Genomic DNA, 18,950 nt, shown 5'->3' with positions numbered 1-18,950 from the left:
TACCAATCACCACAATTTGAACATGAAGAATTTTGTACTCCCATGAATTTAGACTCCACCACAGAAGCTTTCAGACTCAGTGAGCAAAACTTCGATAGATCTACATCACGAATTCAGGCATATTTAGATCAGATTTTGCTTCACCTACAAAAGGAGGAAATTCATGAGGAAATGTATGTTGTCCCTAATGAAGTGTCTAGTCCCATTCATGTAAATGATGTTGAATATGAACTTAATTTAGAGGAACATGAATCGACTAACGACACCACCACTTTTAATGAGGACCAATATGCATGCTACCATGATGATGATTATGATGATGTGTTAGAAGAACATGAAAATATTGTGGAACCTGTTGGTTCAATAACATATGGCTTCTCGCCCTCGACCTTCATGAATGTTGTTTTTTCTAATACTCATTGTAATTCATATGATTTTGATATTGACATGGGATTCGTACAATTATTCTGTGAAGATGAGCATGACATAGGAATAGTTGAATCTTCTGTAGACACTATTATGCATGAAAATAAGTGATGTGTCTGATTCTCTACCTAGGTCACATTGTGATATTTCCATTGAATTGCCGATGCATGAGACAAATCTGTTGATGATGTTGATGATTCTGAGTGTGAACTTGCTAATTTGATTGATGATTGTGAGCATGATGTGACATGTGTAGATGATTTAGGAGATTTTGATTTGATTGATAATGACGCACCTATTCTCCTACATGAGTCACAATCTGATGGCCTTCCACCCAACCTAGATTTGGTTTGTACCAATATTGTAAAAAATTTTTCTGAGAATGCCTAATCTAGGTTTGGAACTGTGTGCTTCCCAAGTCCTCTTGGACCATTTTGCATTCAAATATAATATCTTTGAGGAACCACAGTTGGAAATTGCATGTTTGCCCGTCCCTAGCAAAGTTCATTTCGAGCTAGACCTTTTGCATGATGAACCCCCGAAACTGCGCGATTTTGTTTTCAAAATTATATCTTTGTAAAATCCAGGTTTGGGGGTAGCTCATTTTGTTTCACAGCTTCACTTGCATGCCTACCATATTATTATTGTGTGAAGCTGTTGAAACCTTTACACTTTGTCTTTTGGGTTGATCCTCAACTCTTTAGATTGTTAGTGTATGGTGAATTTTTTGTATATAATCCAGTAGATAAAATTTCTTAAAAACCCTTTTGTTCCTTTTGTATATATTTTGCTAATCCAATATGATCTCGGCTGAAATATGTTGGATTTTTGCCTTGAATAACGGAGTTTTAATTCTGCTTTCGCCGAAATCGGGTATTCTCTCTCCTTTTACTCTACTCAGCATGTCCCTTTCCATATGTTGCATTTTAATTCTTTCCATATTTTGAAACATTGAGGACAATGTTTAGTTTAGGTTTGGGGGTATAGAGTAGATACCATGATAATTTGCCATAATTGAAAACGAACTCCTTCTTTTGAAAAAAATGAAAAATTCAAAAAAATTAAAAAATAAAAATCATAAAAATGGAGCTCATTTACCTTGAAATGTTGACTCTTGTGCAAATATGTATTTTTATTAGGAGTCTTAGTCTAGATATTTAGGCACCCTGATTCTAGCACAATTCACATAGTGATAAGAAATTTGCACGCGCACGATCTACCAATACATGTATGGCCTCGATCTTCAAGGTGTTTGATAGGAAGTTACGATTGCCAATCACTTTAGAATACTGAACGAAACTTGACTAGCTTGTTCTTTGGTTGGTTGGGATAGAAGGTGGAGGTTACATTAAGAAAGACAACCATCGAATTTAACTGGGTGCATCAAAAAGGGCTACCTCTTGCAAAGTGTCATGTAATCTTTTGTTTCCTTTTGTATATGTATCAAAAGTTTTTCTCAAAAAAAAAAAAAAAAAAAAAATGTATATTCAGAAAAAAAATATCAGAAAAATACAAAAAAATCAAGTACTTATCAATTCCATCATCTCTTGTTCCAAAAATAAAAGAGTAGTCAATGTAAATAAGAGTCATGTAAAGAGTCATTTTGTTGTTTCATTGTAATAAGCAAGGAGGGTGTATGCCATTGATGTACAACGCGAGTAATTGTGAAATACCTCCAACTCATTCACAATTCTCGTAAAGTCCGGACAGCTAGCTAGATTTCGACCTCAGTTCTTAGCCTGAGAAACTATCTCTTGGTGATTAGTAGTCATAACTTCAGATCTTTCTTTACACATGTGTAGATACACTTTACACTCTTATCACATGTCTTTTTTTGTTATCAGTGCTAGGATTGTGCCTTCGATAGCTAGATTGACATCTCCATTTTGCTGTGAGCTTAAACTGTTTTGCACATGTCACATTTGATGGAATCTGAGCTTATATTTTGACCTAGAACTTTGTAGGTACGTTCTAAGCAAACCTTCACGAGACTTCAACTCGTCCACTAGGGACACTTAGTGGTTTAAAAGGCTTAGTGCATACGCTAAATGCATTCGAGAGACCAGCGACAGTGGTATAGGTAGGATTTCCTTAGTTTTGTTTTACTTGAGGACAAGTAAAATTCAGGTTTGGGGGTATTTGATGAGTGCTAAAAAGTGCATATTTCTATATATTTTTCTTGGCATTTAACTCATCTTTTGTGCATTAATTCTACATTTTATCCCATATTCTGTATTTTCATTGTTTTCAAGAATAAATATTTTTCTTACTTAATTTTGCATTTTTAGGTAATAAATAAAGATTGGATGAGTTGCGGAGCAAAAAGAGCAGAAAAGTAGTGAAAAGCCAGGAGGAATTACGCAAGGAAGCCGCGAAGAGTGATGTGCGGAAGACCAAAAAAAGGATAGAAATGGGCTTGAAGAAGAAAGTTGTTCTTAAAGAAGAAGTGGGCTCAAGGTTTTCCAAGCCCAAACTCATTTCCCAAACCCATATTCTATACCCAAAAGCCTAAAACCAAATCCATACCCGCTTGCGTCTTCAGCCGTCAGATCAGTTCTCAGAAGCATCCGACGGTCGCTCCCTTGCTGTGCATCGAAGTTTGATATCTCCGCCTTACACTACAGTACCTAACTCCATCAAGTACCGTTCGTTTCGTTGTATCTCTTCATCCGACGGTCGCTCATCGCCTGCCTCCGCATCGCCGTCAGATCCACCTACCATATTCCCATCCATCGCTCCTTGTCGCAGATCATCAAACCTCGCTGCACCCGCCTAACACCCAAGTATCGAACACCCTATACCCCTAGCCAAACGCCCCCTAACCCAAAATCACTCGACCTCTTCTCATCCATACCCTGTTGCAGAGAGCTGCTCTGCAACTCCATCACCTCCACCAGCTACACCTCGCTGAACCACACCACCCTGCCATCGCCACTTCCTCCACTGTCACCAAACCCCACCTACACGCCTTAGCTACCTCCCCTACCTCTATAGACATCTAACTTATTGATTTTTCACCACTGAAACCCTAGGTGATAAATCAATAAATTAGGTGAGGCTATAAGACGCAATTGAAGACATGGAGAGGAGCAGAGAAGAGCGAATAGGCATGGGTCGACATCAATTCAGGGATTAGGTGAGTGGAATTTTCAATTCAAAAATTAGGGTTTTCAAGTTAGGGTTTCGAAATTTGGGGATATTTTGTAAAACTATAAAAGGCAATTGATGTGTAGAGAGAAGGGTGTTCTTGGTTAGCCGAGATACCCCCTAATTGGGTTAATTTCAGTTTAATTCCAATTTTAATTTCAGTTTTATCATGTGTTAGTTTCAATTGCTAGGGTCTTAAGGAAGCCTTAACTTGCTATCCTGTGTGATGTGAATATGCATTCTTGAATGTTAAAAATGTTTAGGAGATAATCACTTTGGCATGTCTGCAAATTGCTCTCACAGTGGATGCCATGTATCCACTGTAGTTAGAATATCTCTATGTGGACATAGCCACCAATCATGCTAAACCAGACCATGTTGAGCCTTAGACTAGTTATACTTAGCCAGATAACTAGTGCTATGGAGCAATGTCTTATTGGGGATGATTTCTCTAGTGGAGAAACTTCTTAGACATCGGGCAGACCACATCTTAACCCATGTCATCACAAGAACAAGAATGTAGTCGTTGAATACATGGTGTAGGTTAGTGGTGGAATTAATGATCCTAGCTCCCTTCATCTGCTTTGTTTGCTTTCACCACTGCTCACCCACTGCCTATGACCTTTGGTCACTGTCACTGTTTTTGTTATATTGCCTTGTTTCTTTCTGCTTTGCTCACTCATCATCTTCACTGCCCTGTTCACTGCCTCTTGGCTTTGCTTTTCTCTTTACTGCCTTCTCATTGTTCTCACTGCACTGTCACTGCCATTTAGCTTAGGAATCTTCATGAACACACCCAAGTCCCTGTGGATCGACCCGTACTTGTGCACTCACTACATCGAAACCGTGCACTTGCGGTATCACTGTAGGCCTTAACTTTCTCCATTTTTTATACACTGTCCCCGGCCTACCACTTAGGATCCTGAGCGTAGTTATTTCTTGACAAGGCAAGTAGAATCCATGTTGCGTGTTATAAATAATATCCGCATCACAGCTAGAAATGTTGTCACCCGGGATGTACTCTTTGATTCCGAGTACAACTTGAAGAAAACTGAAGAACTTGGCTTCAATTTGAGATGGCTTCGTCAAAAGCTTGATGCTATTAGGAAAGCAGTAGAAGGTGACACTCCTTTCTCCACCAATGATGTCGTGCTGAAGAAGATGGATAAAGTTGCTGAATTGACCAAAAAGCTGGAGGCGGAGAAAGCTGCTTTGCAAGTATTGGAGGATGCAGAAAACAAAAAATCTTATTTTACTGACTTTCTTTAGTTCTTTTCCCCTGATATCTTGAACCCTGAGTGCGAAATCTTTCGAGAAACTTATGTGTGCTTTCTTTGGGTTTTTGTGTGAGTTCTATCAAGGCTTCTACCTTTCCCAAATGCTCGAATCATTTTCCGCTTCATCCGAGTCAGATCCTTCTTCAATGGAGAAATGTGCAATTGAAGATGTTGGGGTTACCTTCTCAGCATGAATCCATGTACGTCCCAGAACCATGTCATATCCTGCATCTTCTTGGATTATGTGAAATTTTGTTTCTGACTAGGTTTCTCCAACTTTCATTTTGAGGATGATGTAGCCGTAAGCATCTCTGGAAATTCCTTCATGGTCTCTGATTGAGACAGGAGCGTGAGTTGCTTCTTGTCGGGTGATGCCAACGGCTCTGAGAGTCTTCAAAGAAAAGATATTAACAGCAATGCCAACGTCGACCAACGCTCGCTTGAATTCATTTCTATTGAGGTGAACTGTGGTGAGAAGTCATCGGTCGTACATCTCCTTGTCTGTTACCGGAGGTTCAGGGAGTATCTCTTGAATGTCTAATCGTTTCCCAGATACAATGTGGTTCAATGCAGCAAACATATCATTTCTTTGAGCTTTCGATAAGTACAGTAACTCACAGACATGCTCAATTAGGGATTGGACTGCTTCTTTGATCGGTTGTTCGAAGATTGTAAAATTTATGATTGGGAGAGGATTTTTGTGCACTCCTTCAGTTCCCAACTCTCCTGAATCGTCCTTTTCTTTGAATATACGTTTCAAGTTTCGACAGTCACTGGTCGGATGACTGACATACCTATGGAAACGACAGTAATGCGAGTTATCCACTTCCTCATCTGTTGGCTCCCTTCTGACAGGAGGCAGGTTGATCGCACCATCTTGAATCCAGACTTCCAACAACTCGATCACCTCTTCAATAGGAAAAGGAAAGTATGGTGCTTCCTGATCATTCTGTTGACGTTGAGCCGGCGTTCGTGCGTTTCGAGTCTGGTTGTCCTTCTTTGGTACCTTCGTAGATGTCGGAGGAGTATCCTTATGTTGTTGGGCGTCAGCCTTTCTTTTGCCCCCTTCGGCGACATTCGTGGAAGCCTCCAAATTGTATTGTTTGTTGATTAAATGTCTGGGGGTGGTGCTTCGATTGCTCGACTCCTCGACTTTGACGGTTTTGGTTCTTTCTAGCAAAGCTGGAGCAGTAGTTGCCGATCGCTTGGCCGCTTCATGAAGTTCCGAGAAAGTTTGAAAACGAAGATTTTCCAGCAAGGCTCTGTAGACCGGAATCATCCCTTTAATGCATAAATCCACCATTTGTTGTTCAGTAACATTAGGATCATAACAATCCAAAGCTTGAATTCTGAATTTCTTCACATAGTTGTTCGGATTTTCAGTATTCTTCTGAGCCATCCTTCCTAAGTCGGAAAGAGTAACTTGCTCAGAAACGAAGAAGTATTTCCTGTAGAAATCATTAATCATCTCTCTCCAATTGGCTATGCTTCCTGGTGCAATGTTGTTGTACCAAGTATATGCTCGATCCGTCAGGGATTTTGAGAATTCCTTCAAACAGAGAACATGGTTGTGTTCATGCTCTCCTAATGCTTCCAAGAATCGAGAAACGTGTTCTCGAGCATTCACCGTCCCATTGCAGAGTGTGAACGTTGGAGAAGTGTAGCCCTTTGGAAGAGGGATTATTTGCGTGGTAGAAGGATATGGGGATTGATGACGGTGTACATATGGCGCATGACCCTTTCCCTGATTCTCCATAGAACGCTCCAAGTCTTCACGAGTGATGAAACCGGCGGGTTCAGGTTCTGCAGCTTTGCGGGCTTCGTCATCTTCAGGGAATGGAATAACTTCGGGATCTGGAGATGCTTCCTTGTTTTTTCCCTTTTCCTGAGTTTTGTCTCACATCTTTTCAGTGAGAGTTTTGAGGTAGTCACATAGCTCCTTCTGAGTCGCAGCCATATCAGTTTGATTCTTAGCGAGAACATCCTGGACTTTCATGATATCAGCGGTGATGGTGGGTGGATTTTCTCTGAGCTCCTCATGATGTCGGCCGAAGAGAGGATGACTTTCGATATTGGTGTGAGGAGGAGTAGTGTCACCACCGTTGTGGGAAGCGGGAATAGTTTCTGGAATTCCATTATTGTTGCTAGTGCTAGCGTTGTTTGTGTTAGGATTTGTAACTGAACCTTACCTAAGATCAACCATTTTTGCGAAAATGTGGGATTGCAACCGAGAGATTAATCTCCCACTGTGGTCGCCAATCTGTAGATGGGGAAAAACGATTCGCTGGTTTTTTAGGGAAGTGAAGAGACGAGCATGTTGTCGAGACTCCTCAACCGAGCAAACTGCTTAACCTCACACAGATGCACTGCAAAGGGAGTGCTTCGATTCGAGAAATCAATCTGTAGGACTCTGGCCTAAACCAAGTCAATGGTCGTTCCAGAGTCAATTCGGTCGCAAAGAGGGAGATGGGTTGATCTGTAGGAGGGAAGCTGAGAATTGTGTAGGATCAGTGATGATCAAGGATTGCGGATGTGTTGAAGGTTTCTGCAATTTTTGGTGAACTGATGAGTTCGAATAAGTTATGATAGATTGATGAATTCTTGAGAGTAGTTACTCGAGAAATTCGACAATTGCTGATAGCTAGTGATCATTAGTTGTCTTCAATCATCGATTCAGAGACTTATTTATATTGTCAGAGTCGTGAACACCTTGATCCCTGTAAGTGTGACGGTTTCTTAAGTGAAAGAGTGGGACAGTGGGAGATCGTGGCGAAACAAGTTCTAGATAGTGCAGAGACTTGGTTGATCATTTACCCACTACTTTGCTAACTCCTTCAAACGTTGACACGACTTACTCACATTTCTCGTTGTGGATGAATCCACGTGTTGTAGGCTGCCAGACCAAAACCTTAATTGATATCCCCCAATTTGACGTGATTGATGTCTCACGAATCGTGGAGTCTGCATGATAGACGTGTATTAATTAGTCAGTTGTTGACTGATTAGACAGTGAGTCTGGGTTTTGTTGAATCGAGAATGAGTGATGAATGCTCAGCGATTCATGGATCAAAAATGTAGTTCTCTAAAATGATGTCAATATTGTAGATTCAGTGATGAATTATTGACCAGTATTTGAGCGACTGAGCAAGTATTGCTCAATTCGGCGAATTACTGAATATTGAGAATTTGACGAGCAACTGAGCAAATATTGCTCGATTCGACAAATTAATGATTATTTATAATTTTATGTGCAATTGAGCAAGTATTGCTCAATTCGACAAATTACTGATAAATTACTAAATATTGATAGTTGGATCAATATTCGAGCAACTGAGCAAGTATTGCTCAATTCGATAAATTGATAATTTTGACGTGCAACTGAGCAAGTATTGCTCAATTCGACAAAATACTGAACGTTGATAATTTGACGTGCAACTGAGCAAGTATTTCTCAATTCGACAAATTACTAATATTACTAAATACTGATAGCTGGATCAATATTTGAGCAACTGAGCAAGTATTGTTCAATTCGACGAAATATTTATTGGTGAAGTGACCCAATAAAATATTAATTAAAATATTTGTAGATTACCGAATATTGTATAATTAATTTAGATGTTGATCGCTGGATTAATATAATTTAGTGTTTGAACTTGCTCAGAATGGTAATTCGTGGAGCGTTTGTTCAAAACCCTAATTTTTGATCAATCCTTCATCAATTGTCTAATTGATGAAAATTGGTCATGAGTAAGGGAGGTACCGACCACATGAGATTATGGACATCCATGTGATTCCCAAGTGCTCGAGTAAGCACGCACCAGGGTCCTCAGTTGGACTGTTGGTGAAGGAATGATGATAAAATGCCGGTTTCATCATTTATTGAAAATAGTTGCTCGATTGAGCATTAGGTGATAAAACCTAATTCATGGAGAAGTGAGGGACCGTCCAAGAAGGCATGAAACCGGCCCTTAGGGGTGTGGGACCAGCTGGTGCTCGATTGAGCAATTCCCCATGTTAGTTGGAGAGAAGTTGGGCCCAGTATGAGCAATTGAGCAAATTAGGTCAGAATTATGAAATTCTGTGGGACCGGATTTGTGCAAGCGCTAGGGATGACTCTGGTCGGTCATTAAGGCATGCACGTGTTTCCGTGGTGTCCGTGTCTCCGTACTGAGACTTTCAGTATTTCCTGACGTGCATTCGAGCAACATTGTGAATTTTCAGAAGAATTTCATCTTGACTGAAATTCTTGATTTTTGCTGGAATGGGCATGCATGCTCAACTGATCAATATTTTGTAAATATTAAAATAAGAATACTTCAACATTTAAAATTTCTGTGAGAGGCTATCCGGTCATGTGACCATGTTGGCTTTTAGTTTTTCATGATTCGAGCAAAATTTGAGAAAATATAAAGGAATCATGAGTTTTTCTCAAACCAAGGAGTTTCATGAATTGAGGAAAATAATAATTATAAAAAACTTGGGATTGCAAGGTGTGGGGCCGGCCACGGCTAGGGCATGGCCGGCCAGCTATGTTGCCCGGTCCAGCACGCCTTTCCCTAATTTTATATTATTATTTTTTCATGAAACCGTGATATTATGGAGAATCCATGAGTTTTCGTTGAAACAGAGAAGTTTCATTAGTTTAGGAACAATAATTATAAAAATCTAGGGATTGTGAGGTGTGGGACCGGCCACGGCTTGGGCACGGCCGACCGGCTATATTTCCCGGTCCCGTACGCCTTTCCCTATTTGTAAGATTTAATTAATAATTAAAATTGTTACATAGTAGGCAAGCGAGCAACAAGCTGCGCCGCAAGCCCTTTTTGAATAGCAAATCCTATCCTCTTAAACACAAACTCTCTCGAATCAGGAGTCATGACATTATTGTGCATGACTCTTTGAACTCTCGCTAGAAGTCCAACCGCCTCTGGCGCTAAATTCCCAAAAGTGTCAAAGGAAAAGGGAATAAAAGCATGTCCATTATCAATACACGCCTTTTCACGCTTCTCTGTTTTATAATATTATTTTTCATGAATCCATAAAGTTATGGAGAATTCATGAGTTTTGCAAAAACAAGGAAAGTTGTTTAAACCAAGGAGTTTTCATGAGTTCATGAAATAACAAAAATAAGGAAAATAATGGGAGAGGCATGGGACCGTCCACGGCTAGGGCATGGCCGGACGGCTGGTGGGCCCGGCCCATGGCGCCTCTTATTATTTTATTATAATTTATTGTTTTCTCCTGTTTTGCGTAGGATTCCTCATTTGTCCATGTTTTTGAATGCTCGTTTGTGCATCCGGGTGCTCAGTCGTGCATCATTGTCGAGTACACTTGCACCATTTTTGTGGGGCTTACTCAGTGATGGTCCAGATGCCCGGTTGTTGAGTATTATTATTAGTTTATGAAATTCAGTGGAGAATAATTCATGAAACTGAGCAATAAAAATGGGTAGTTCTATTATCAATTCATAGGATCAGTCGTGGATTCGACCATGAATTCAGAATAATAAAGTTAAGTATTACCATTTCGTGGGATTGTGGATTCGACCATAGAATCAGAGTAATTAAATATTACTATTTCATGAGATCCGCCGTGGATTCAATCATGAAATCAGAGTACTAAAATTATCTATTATCATTCCATGAGATCAGCCGTGAATTCGATCATGAAATCGGAATAATGAGATGATACAATTGTTTATTTCCATTCCATAGGATCAGGCCGTGGATTCGACCATGGAATAGGATCAATTGTTATTGCCATTCCATGGGATCAGGCCTTGGATTATACCATGGAATAAGAGCAATTGTTATTGCCATTCCATGGGATCAGGCCGTGGATTCGACCATGAAATAGGAGCAATAGTTATTGCCATTCCATGGGATCAGGCCGTGGATTCGACCATGGAATAGGATCAATAATAGATCATTCTGGGAATTCAGTGGCAAATGTCACGGCAGAATTAATCTATTACAGAAGGGATATTATCCAGTTAAAGCGTCATACCCATTCCGAAGGTGTATAGTCAGAAGACAGCGAGTTGCCGAAGTCCTGAAGGCGTTCTTGCTCTCAATCTACGGAGAACCGCCCAATCGTTCTTCTATGTAGAGGCGGCTCTCTCTCATGTAGTCAGGGAACATTGAGTGTCACCGACGTCCTGAAGGCGTTGTTGCGCTCAATCTTACGGAGAATCGCCCAATTACGTTATTCTACATAGAGGACATGATGAAATGCGTGGCACTGAACGCTCATCTAGTGGAGGCCTTTCAGGAAACATATTCATCATGGCTTCGTAAAATATGAATCGTTGCATGCCTGAAAGCCGTGTCAAAAACATGCCTCATGATTTTACGGTTTTTCCCTTTGTTGAAAATCCACCATCAACAAAAGGTATGATGTTACTGATTTCGTTTGGAATTCTTGTTCAATTCTACCTTTCTAATCTATCGAAACAAAAGCTCACTTTATGGAACAATTCCTAAATGTACATTTATGTTTATATACTTGAGGTTATTTGAGCCATGAGTTTAGTGACAACAATCTGTATCCCTGGAAAGGTTCTCATGTTATAGTGAATGAGCTTACAAATTCAACGATCCAAGAATCACTCAATTCCGAGTTATAACGAAGAAGTTATAAGTGATTTATTAAAGGAACGGTTATAAGTGTTGTTGTAACTGTTGCAGTTCGTTATTAGGAAACAAGCCACGAACTGTTTATACAGGTTCACGGACTTGAGCGCAAATACGTGACTAGAAGTCTACTTTAATCAAGTTTTTTATGTTTCCTCATCTAGGAAAGATGTCTATTCTTCCAAACACAATTAATTTCCATATTAAAGTGTTTGTGATATTTTAGGATTCATTCCTGAATTAAATCGTGAATTATTCACAAAAATACAATTTATGCTAAAGAATTATTTATTTAATTATTTATGCAAGAGTTGTAACTTAGGAAAGACTCACAAAATTAGGAGAGTCTTGAAAAAGGAAAATAGCTCAAACTTGTTTTGGGTTCAAGCTACATTAGCTTAGCTTTCAAGCTAACTTGTTCACTATAAATAAAGAATTTGTGGATGATAAACTTGTTATCCCTTGAAAAACTGGTGTAAGCTTCATAGGTTGTTTTCCACGTCTTTCTACTCTTCGAGAACAAGAGTGAGAAATAAGTCTTTGTATTGGGGATCACAAAGCCGAGTTGGTAATAATCTTCGTGATAGTTACGCAACTTCTAATCTAGGTTTTCAAACTCTTGTCTATTCTAAGGTCCTTATGATATAAGGCCATTCAAGAGTGTTGATCATAAACCCTAGGTTTTGATAGATTTCGGTTCACGATCGTATAACGACACTAGTTGATCGAAATCGTAACTCGAAAGAAAACTTCAATTAAGGTATCTCATAAATTCCTTAGAAGTTTTAACAAGATATCTCTAGATTTATCCTAGTTGTTCTTGTTGTAGAGATTGGGTTTCTCTTCCAATTTTTGAGGAGTATAATAATCCCTACTCTACAAGTTTTTTTTTTTGATATTATTTTTACTTAGTAATTATTTTTCTCAAAACAAACACAAGATTTCAAAACCTTTATTCACATCTAAAGGGAAATCAAAACCGACGATTTGTGGATTCAAAACCCAAAAAGTTTTCAATTGAGTTGAAGCAACTCTTAGTTGGTGGGACATCAGGGAATCAAGTGCGTAGAATCCGACATGGTTCAAGAGACGTAAGGAGAACGGTTGTACCACAATCGGTGTGAGACTGGGTTCGGGCTTAACTACTTTCCAGTCCGAAGTTAATTGGTAGTATGCTAGTGTCTGTAGCGGCTCTGTGTCTGTGTTATTTTTATTTCTGCATTATATTGTCTTTCTTTATAATTGAAATATCACAGGTTGTGCATTAATCAATTAAAGTAGATACATCCATCCTTGTTTGTTGGATATTACTTTATTGATAGTTGGAAATTGATCTTTGCAATCACCAAGTAAATGCGAGTGATTCGATAACCAACATAAACAGTTTTTTAATTAAATCTGTAGTGAACCTACAAGACTTGTTCTTGGAATTCGTATCTTGAAATACAGATTACAAGATTCACTCTTGTTGAAATCCAGTTTATGAATATACATATTGTCGAAGGATCATTAAGTTGGTTTACTTCCAATTGTATTAGGTACCCCCTGCGTTTTCACCTTCTTTCCTCCTCGTGGAATGAATAAGCTCATGAGCTATAATAGTGTTATCATTGATCAATCTACTAGAAACATAAGCAGCTTGACAAAGAGAAACTATTTTAGCTATAAGAGGTTTCATTATGTTAACCATTATCTTTGAGATAATTCTATAAGAAGTATTGGAAATCCCAATTGGCCCGAATATTCAGCAGGAGTAGATGGATTCTTGGCTTGGGGAATTAAGATGATTTAAGTCTTGTTTATAGACTGCAAAAGATAACCTGAAGAAAAGAATTATTGACCATATCACAAACTTCTGGACCAGCAATGCTCCATTGAGTTTTGTAAAAAACTGCTTGGAAACCTTCTAGACCTGGAACAGACCAATTTTCCATACCTTTTAAAACACTACGAATTTCTTCATCAGAAGGAGAAGCGAGAAGTAGATTTCTATCTTCTTCAGAAACTATAGTTGGAAGACCATTATAGAAATGTTCTTGTAAAACACGATTAGATGTGGAACTAATCTCCCTAAACATAAACAGGATTATAGAAATGTTCTTGTAAGACCTTTATTCATATGTTCAGACAGTAATCCTTTTAGTTGAATCCAAAAGCGTTGGAAGCCCCAAATGTCATTAATATAAACTTTTTCCGGAACATATTCATGCAACACAAGAAAGTTTCCATTCATACTCCAAGGTCTCAAATCCCACACCACCTTCAACAACTTTTTCTTACTAAACTTGAAAACCATTATATTTGGATTAATCTCCACCACCTTTAGATCTTCAGCAGGAATGAAGTGCCACGTAAAAACAATATACTTCTCACCATTTTGTGACTTTTTACCCAATTCCTGAATAAATGACGGATGCTCTTTATTTTTGGAGGATTTAAAATAACCATAGACACAGGATAAAAGCCACTCTGGTTGGCTAGGATCATCTTAACTGATAAAATGAATCATATTATTTTTACTAATTAAAATTTCACAACTAAAACCATTTTTCCATAAAATAACTAATCCCCTTAGAGACTTACTAGTTCTAGATATATAATATTTGGGATATGTAAAGGTGCTAAGCGTGGTCTTAATTTAGTTTCATGCAGTTTGGTTTCACATAAGAAGATTGTATCTGGATTTTGCGTTCTTATCAAATCTTTTAAATGATCTCTCATATTAGATTTTTTGAACCCTTAAATATTCTGAGGAATAACTTTCATGATGTTTTGTAAACTAAGGATCAGGAGACAATATAAAACTAATCTGGATGAAAAAGGCTTTTTGTTTTGAAAATAGTTAATACTAAGTTTTGATAAAATAGCAAAACAGAGAAAGATAATGACAAAAGAGCTAGAAAGCAAAAAAATATCAGAAAAAATAAAAATCAATTAATATGATAGGAAGGTCATTAACCATGTTGGAAGAGGTATTTTGACAGTTGTTGCTAGGGCACTCATCCTCAATAAGAATTCTCTTTCCTATTCTAGTAATTTGAGAATTCCTGGTAGAGCTATTACCAAAAACAAAGTTCATATTGATAGTTACTCCATCATTCGGAGGGATAAAATTAGAGGTATTTCCATCTTTTTTAGGGTTCTTCTTAAAAATAGGAGTAACCTCAATAATCTTCAGGTTTTGTGAACACTTCTTGACTCTTACTTTTCCAAAGAAATATGGTTTTTCATGAGCTCGACTGCATCCTTACATACATGCTTACAATGATTGATGATGGAATATTCTGGACGGATCTTGTTTGGTTGCTTTTCATAAAAAAAAATTGATCCATCTTGTGACTCTAGCATTTGTTAAAGCCTTAACTCCTCTCCTCGATGGGTCTGTCAGATCAATATTCCCGCAAACTTTAACTAGATCTCCAGAACCAGGAATGTCATCAGCATGATCAATGGCAATAACTTCTCCCATAATCTCTCCTATCTTCCTAACAGATGTTGGATTCATATGTTCAGGCAATAATCCTTTTAGTTGAATCCAAAAGCATTGGAAACCCCAAACTTCATTAGTATAAACTTTTTCCAGAACATATTCATGCAACACAAGCAAGTTTCCATTCACACTCCAAGGTCTCAAATCGCACACCATCTTCAACAACTCTTTCTTACTAAACTTGACAACCATTATATTTGGATTAATCTCCACCACCTTTAGATCTTCAGCAAAAATGAAGGGCCACGTAAAAACAATATACTTCTCACCATTTTGTGACTTATTTTTCCCTTTATGATAATTTTTCCAATCAAGCTAGCTTCCATTCTTCATCATCAATATCTTCAGAATTGTTCTCATCGTTATAAATTACAACCTCAAAGGTATCACCTAATTCTAAGGTTGTTTTTTTGAATTTGTTCACTAGCTCAGAAACTTGGTTGGTATTTTCAGTATCCATATCTAAATTATAGCAGCAACTACTTTGATAGTTTTGACAATATGAAAAGAAATGCTCTGTGAAGTAAGATGTGAAGGAATTAGGGTTTCTATAAATAGTTTTGAGAGGATAATTTTGGAGAATATAATTTGGCAGGATATGCGGAGGAATTGTTCCAAAATGAAAGGATATTTGGAATGGCTGTCGATATTGATTAGGAGAGAAAAAAGGAAACGTTTTTTTTTTTAAATAACCAATTTGACCAAGTTTTAAAATGGTCAATAGGGAGGAATTTGAATTTTTGGATGGGGACTAAGTTGGGACCGATTTTCATTCTTCTAACTTTAGCGGCCCTCAAGTAAGCACAGATTGGTACAACGAGCTTAAAAACATACTCTGCAAACGTGTTGATCATAACTACAAACAAGGCAAACGTCGTAAGGGGTACGACAATCTGTAAACACATTAGAGAAGAATAGACAAGTTAATATCAAATCACTAGATAAGAAGAAAAAGAAATCACTGATTTTTGAAGATAAACTAAAATATTATAGATAAAACATAAGAGAGAATTAGTTTAAATAAAGTTTAATAGAAAATATTAAAATAAAACAGAGAAAGAAGATTAGATCTTAAAGTAAGAAACAAAAAGACTTATGAAACCACGTGATTGGAGCAAGCCATTTTGAGCTAATGTCTATTTTAGGGATTTTGATTTTTTGATTTTTTTTTGTTATCTTTTGATGTCCTTAGAGCAACCACAGTCATGAGACGGACCAAATACCAAAAGCCAGACTAAGAGCCAAAAAAATTTGGTATTCTGGGTGTTCAAGCGCAATGGGGGACGACCAAAATTTGGTGAAGTGTAACTTATACGAACGCTTGGTGCGAGACGGAACTTATACTCACGTTTCTTGACCGAGCGTCTTTATAATATGCGTCTGAACGAAACGGAGGTATTACGTGCGCCTGATTGAGGCGCAGGTATAGTTCACACCTAACATGGGACGGCGATGGAAAGTGCGTCTACTGGGACGGAGATGTTATGTGCGTCTGATACATACGGAGATAGAAAGTGCGTATGACTCGGGCGGACATAGAAGGTGCGTCTGGGTAGCCAAAGAAAAAAATCAAAAATGTCCGTGAGAAGTAAATGATTTGAGCACTGCACATTCGTTTCTTGCTTCCTCCTCAAAGCGGGTAGTTTATGATGTTGATATGGATGGGGGGCGTAACTGCTTAGAGCAACCACAGCCATGGTGAAAGAGGAAGTTAACTGGGTGAATATAATCAACGAAAATTAAAACTGGTATCAGGCGCACACTATTCTTCTGCCCATCTCATACGTAACTTAAAGTTGTGTTTCATCCAGACGCACGTATAATCAACGCCCATCTCATACGTAACTTAAAGTTACGTTTCATCCAGACGCACAATAAAACTACGCCTGATATTGGGCGGATGTATTAGATGCGTTTGAAGGGGCGGAGTTTATACATGCGCCTGACTCATATGGTGTTTATATTCTCGCCTGATTGCATACGGTGATTAAACTTACGCCTAGTTTCATACGCTCCTAATACTTCCGTCCCACTATATCTTCTTTAGTCTGAACAGACGACCACATTTGGTCTCAAACCCTAAATTTGGCGACCAAATTTGGGTTTACTCCTCACCACTGCGGCACTCTCTAGGACCACATTTGGGTTTAGTACCCAAATTTGGTCGTAACTGTGGTTGCTCTTATAAGAAAGAATTGCTTATTGAGTTCAAAAATTCATTTTTTTTTCTTTTGAAGCATGAGTTATATTAGACTAAAAAAAACAGTCCAAAAAGACAGAAAAAATTCTATTCAAACCGTCCAAATGGACAGAGAAAAAAAATCCCAAAGAGACACATCGAAAATCAAAAGCCTACATATTCTGTGACGTAATTGGTGTATTCATGAAAAGTTTCACCAATTTAGGTATCTCTTGATGTAATTGGTGTATTCATGAAAAATTTCACCAATTTAGGGATCTCTTTTCCGGTATGTGAATTCATGAAAAATTTCACTAATTTAGGGATCCCTTAAGAAATTGTGATTGTAGCAACAGAAGGGATCCTTCTTGTTGGCAGTCTGTTAGAGTGGATAGTTTCCAGGAAGATCAGGTAAACACCATGGTGAGTTTAATGTTATATGATTCTTAACAGTTCTTATTAGCATGTCTAGTTTGTTTTCTTTTTAGTTCTGTTTTTCTTAATAGTGTTGTTTAAATTTGTGTATACCCTATTCAATTTCTTCATTGGTCAAAATCAAAGTCAAAATCTCTGTTTAAATGCTCATACATAGCTTAGACTACCTACTCGACAAGAGAAGGCCTCTGGTATTAAAACCACACAAAATTAAATTTGAAAAAAATACAGTCTTGAGAAGGTCTGTGTAAGCCCAAAAAGAACACAATCTCTACAGATTTAAGTTATTATCCTCAAGGTTTAAGGTGGCCTGATGTATTCATGTGGAATTAAGCAGACAACAAAAGTGAGTTCAATAACTCTACGATCTACTAGAACATTAATCCGAATATATTCAAACTAATACATCTGAAAAGAGTTGTATGTAATCTTGTGCTTATCGTATCGTGGACAAATTCATAATGGACTTGTTCGTGAATTCATAGACATGTGGGATAGTGTAAGCTTTCTAATTGCAGGAGGTAATGTCAAAACTAAGTAAAGATCGATCGAACAAAACCAACCTGCAACACAGACAAAGGAGAAACTACCAAATTCCACAACTTTTCTTTTGACTCGTCAAGGTACATAGATTTTCGAACATTAAATTATTAAGACTAGTAATTGTTTAAGTATCAGAAAAGGCTTTCTAGGCCGCATATCGATCAGTTAGCGCAGAATTTCTGCTCAGAGCCCAGTGCAAACTTCATCATATACTCAACACAATTAACTGATCCATAAAATCAGAACAAAGAAAACCACAAAAACATTCAGCATCTCAAATCAACGAATAAGTAATTTGTTTTATCAAAAGGATCCTCAGAAAATGCTTATAGCTGTCATCAATAGATAATCAGGTCTCAAAGATTACATTACCATCATTGGATCCTAAAAATATAAAAACATAATTTCTAAAAAAGATTTTGCAGTACGTTATTCACTGCGCCTGTAGAAAAATCGAGGGCGTAGAGACTCAATTTCCGCAAAACTTTAAGCCTTCATTAATCTTTCAAAGAAAATCTAAAGACCCTTTTACCTTAATTGAAAGCAGATAAAAGAGATCTTCTACAAGGCTATTATATTGATTAGAAAATAAAAATAAGCAAAAGAAAAATTAAAAATAAGTGAAAGAGATACTACCAGAACTATTGATTAGAAAATAAAAATAAGCAAAAGAATAATTAAAAAGTGATACACAAGAACAGGAGACGAAGAAGAACACAGCAGACTTATCTATCCATTATCAGAGTTCAATATATATATAAATTGCAAATTAGGGTTTTAGTTTGTAGAATGACGGATACATCCTCTATTGTTCACGTTCT

At 37.8% G+C, this 18,950-nt stretch overlaps 2 non-coding genes across 2 annotated transcripts; both read right to left on the bottom strand.

Moving 5' to 3' along the window:
* Positions 1-18,257: 18,257 nt before the first annotated feature.
* Positions 18,258-18,342, bottom strand: LOC113333400. The gene has a single exon (XR_003351974.1). It is a non-coding gene; the product is annotated as a small nucleolar RNA snoR118 (small nucleolar RNA).
* A 98-nt stretch (positions 18,343-18,440) lies between these two features.
* Positions 18,441-18,511, bottom strand: LOC113333397. The gene has a single exon (XR_003351971.1). It is a non-coding gene; the product is annotated as a small nucleolar RNA R66 (small nucleolar RNA).
* Between the last annotated feature and the right edge of the window lie 439 nt (positions 18,512-18,950).

This window comes from Papaver somniferum, unplaced genomic scaffold (genome assembly GCF_003573695.1).
Source record: "Papaver somniferum cultivar HN1 unplaced genomic scaffold, ASM357369v1 unplaced-scaffold_132, whole genome shotgun sequence".
Classification (NCBI taxonomy): Eukaryota; Viridiplantae; Streptophyta; class Magnoliopsida; order Ranunculales; family Papaveraceae; genus Papaver; species Papaver somniferum.
The sequence above is the reverse complement of the archived record's forward strand: the minus strand, read 5'-3'. Positions and strand labels throughout refer to the sequence as shown.